A 3,821-nucleotide genomic window follows, 5' to 3' on the forward strand; every position below is an offset into this window, starting at 1 on the left:
GTGCGCCGTTTGTATTCAATCTCCACTACAGCAAGACATCGACTCAGCTCATTCCCGCAACCCGCGTCGTGGCGAGGCGTGGTGGCGGCGGAGGAGGAGCGCGCGTGGATGTCTCTCTTGTTCTCATCCTCATACATGTGAAGAAAGAGCCTCCCTTATAAAGAGGTCCAACTCCCTCTAAACTAGCAATGTGGGACTAAACTTTAGTTCCACCTCTTGTCTTGCACGAATAGGCTGCGTGGGCCTCTAGGATTTATTAGGAATTTCTGAAACTGCTATTGAGCTAGGCTCAAAATAGACAAAATTCCAGCACCTTGTTTGTTCTTTGTGTTGGAGGGTGACGAACCCCGAAACCCTAGGGACAATTAGGTTGACCTGGGGCAGCCATATTCACTACACGCCCTGATGGGGTCCTTTTTGGACGTATGGAGCTTCGGGTCTCCAAATGACCTTGTCGTCGTGTTTTGCGTATCGTGCTCCTGGTGAGACTTCTTCGGTTATGTGTCATGCGTACAATGCCAGTGGTACACAGTGACATGTTCATGAGCAAACAACGAGGTATGGGGCAACCCCTTTATTAAAAAAAACATGTTATCGGCTACACCAAGTAAACGTGTTCAGCCCGTTTAGCGGGTTATTAAATTGTGACAAGATAACATTTGGAACCCCAATCAGAAGCCCATACGAGAGGATACGGTACGTCCACACATCAAGTATTCATAATCTGAACACAACAAAGAATTGCCGTAGCAAACAACCTGGCAATGTTCATACCTAGCACTACTAGCAGCAAGGGTCACTACAAAAGCGGATGCGCACACAGCAATTCCGAAAACAAGGGCCAAACACACCAGGAATCAAGCCAAGGCAAACTGAAATGGCCAACTTCAGAGCTCTAGCCACCGCCGCGGTCTTCCTGCTGGTCACGCTCTCCACGTCGCACATTGCCTCCTCCCTTCGCCCCGGCCTAGGGGTCTGCCGTGCCAGCGGCTATCTCCCAGGCAGGTCCGGCAACTGCGAGAAGAGCAATGACCCGGATTGTTGCGAAGACGGTAAGAGGTACCCGCAGTACCACTGCTCGCCGCCGGTCACGGCGACCACCAAGGCCGTCCTGACGCTCAACAGCTTCGAGAAGGGCAAGGATGGCGGTGGCCCGTCAGAGTGCGACAACTCCTACCACAGCGACAAGGAACTGGTCGTTGCGCTCTCCACCGGCTGGTTCAAGAACATGGCACGTTGCGGCCATCGCATCAAGATCACCGCTAACGACAAGTCCGTGTACGCCAAGGTGGTGGACGAGTGCGACTCCGTGTATGGCTGTGACGCCGACCACAACTACGAGCCTCCGTGCGATAATAACATCGTTGATGCCTCACCGGCGGTGTGGAATGCCCTGGGGCTCGACCAGAACGTCGGCATGGATGAGATCACCTGGTCAGAGGAGTAAACAGCAGAACTGCGTAGCAGGCATACGAGAGAAGTGAGTGATATATATCATGTACAGAGTTAAAATAGGAATATGCATTGTCCCTGTAAATATGATATTTGTAATTTGTGCTCAATATGTTAGAGCTACTTCTATGGAGTAATTTGTGATGCACAGACAACCCCCAAACTTGCAATGCCTTTATCTGAAGAAAAAAAAGAGAATTAAGTGACTACACAGGATGTAGAAAGTAAGACATATTGAGACAATCCCGGGAGCCAAATCATCCAGAAACACACACTTGGATGCGGTTTTTCTCAATTCTCCAGTGTCCAGGAAATCTGAGACGGTCAAACAATCAAACCATATTTCCAGTATAATTGATCAAACCAGGACAAACATGCTGACTTTTTTGGGCCAAAATGTTCAGTTATACACTCGGTTCTCCATTTATTTTATGCTCCATCTGTTAGTCTCTGTTTTAAATATTAAGCCTTTTCAAGTCTCCTTTTAACAGTGAAACAACACAAACTTACAGAAACCATACGATGCCAGTTTCAACCAGCAGAATGATTTCCTCGCAATTCATCAACTACCATTCTATTCGAAATATAATTATATTAATCACTAAAGCTACTACCGAGTAATAATGTAATTCACATTACAAACACAGGAAAAAAATGTGACGACGATGGAATAATTACACATCAATTTTCTTGTCAAGCTCAGAAACTAACCTTGGAGTTGACAAACCAAGAAAAGGGACAGTATGTTACATGCCTAGTTAAACCAGTGGTATAGTGTGGCGAACACACGGTAGCATAGTAATTGCTGAAATGTTTTGCCCAGAGCTCTATATGATAGCACGCCAAATATGTGCAGCCAATCATCAAGAACTTGGCGCCCATGAAATTGCATAGCAATTGCTGATTTCTGAGCTCTATATAGAGTACCCACCCATACACTTGAGCATCAAGCAATAGTTCAATCGAAAGCTCACAAGCTTAAGGTGGCAAATAGCATGGCTAACCCGAAGCTACTAGCTGTGCTTGTGCTCTTGCAGGTAATCACTCTCCATATCCATGGTGTCGCATCGTCCACAGCCAACAAACGCGTGCCAAAGCCCAGTGGTGGCCGCTGCCATATCAGCGGCTTCCTCTACGGCAAGGCTGGCAAGTGCAACAAGGAGAATGGCTCCGACTGCTGTATTCCCCACCACCGCTACCCGCAGTTCAGGTGTTCGCCCCCAGTGTCCTCCAAGACAGTGGCAACCTTGACGCTGAACAGCTTTGCCCGCGGGGGTGACGGTGGTGGGCCGTCCTTCTGTGACGATCGCTACCACAAGGACAGCGAGCTGGTGGTGGCGCTGTCTACTGGGTGGCTGGCCTCGACGGCACACGTCGGTGCAACAAGATGATCCGCATCAGCGGGAACAGGCGGTCCGTGCTGGCCAAGGTCGTCGACGAGTGTGACTCGGTGCATGGCTGTGACAAGGAACACAACTTTGAGCCACCATGTGCAAACAACATCGTGGACGGGTCGCCAGCGGTATGGAAGGCGCTGGGGCTCAACAAGAACATCGGAGAATTTAAGATCACTTGGTCTGATGTGTGAGCTCTGAGCTGCACCATGGCAATGTCGTGCTATTCTATACTTAGAGGCATACACAAGGGAACTGTGTGCTCCTCAATTATATAAACCATATGGTGTGTGTGTGTGTGTGTGTGTGTGTGTGTGTGTGTGTGTGTGTGTGTGATGATAATCTTGGTGATGGAGCAAATAAGCCGTATTTGCTATCCCAAGAAAAGTGTGTGCTTGTTAATTTCCAAAACTATGTGTGCTACTGTATTAGCAATAAATTACTACTTGAAATAATGCACCAGTATTTTGCATGTTAAGAAGTTGGTGATGCACCAGTATTTTGTATGTTACCAAGTTAATAATGACTCTGGTTTTGTGCGGTGAAAGCTCATTTAGGTTTCAGATGTTTGAACAGTTCAGCCATTTGAAAAAAAAAATCAAAGAGAACAAGACAATGCCGGCAAATTTCAGGTGTTATAGAAATTTTATGTTATAACAATAGAAGATACTGTAGAAGTACCTTAAGAGATACTTCCTCTGTTCCTAACTATAAGACCTCTTAAAGATTATTTGAGCGCTACACTTATATATACCAGTACCACAGTACCAGTTAGTCTACTCACAGTCTAATAGGTTGACATTACTTGTTATTGGCCCATCGAGCAGGTCAATCAACCATACAACTATTTGGCCTGGCATCGGAAGTCACAACTCATTTGAAACCCTATGAACACATCAAGGCCATCTACTTAATCTGAACACCGCAACGAATTGCACGGAAACAACAATCAAATAAAGTCATAACTCATAACAC

At 46.7% G+C, this 3,821-nt stretch overlaps 1 pseudogene; it reads left to right on the forward strand.

The window, feature by feature from the left end:
• The first annotated feature begins 857 nt into the window (after positions 1-857).
• Positions 858-3,151, forward strand: LOC125530355 (annotated as a pseudogene).
• The last annotated feature ends 670 nt before the right edge of the window (positions 3,152-3,821 follow it).

Source organism: Triticum urartu, chromosome 1 (assembly GCF_003073215.2).
Source record: "Triticum urartu cultivar G1812 chromosome 1, Tu2.1, whole genome shotgun sequence".
Lineage (NCBI taxonomy): Eukaryota > Viridiplantae > Streptophyta > Magnoliopsida > Poales > Poaceae > Triticum > Triticum urartu.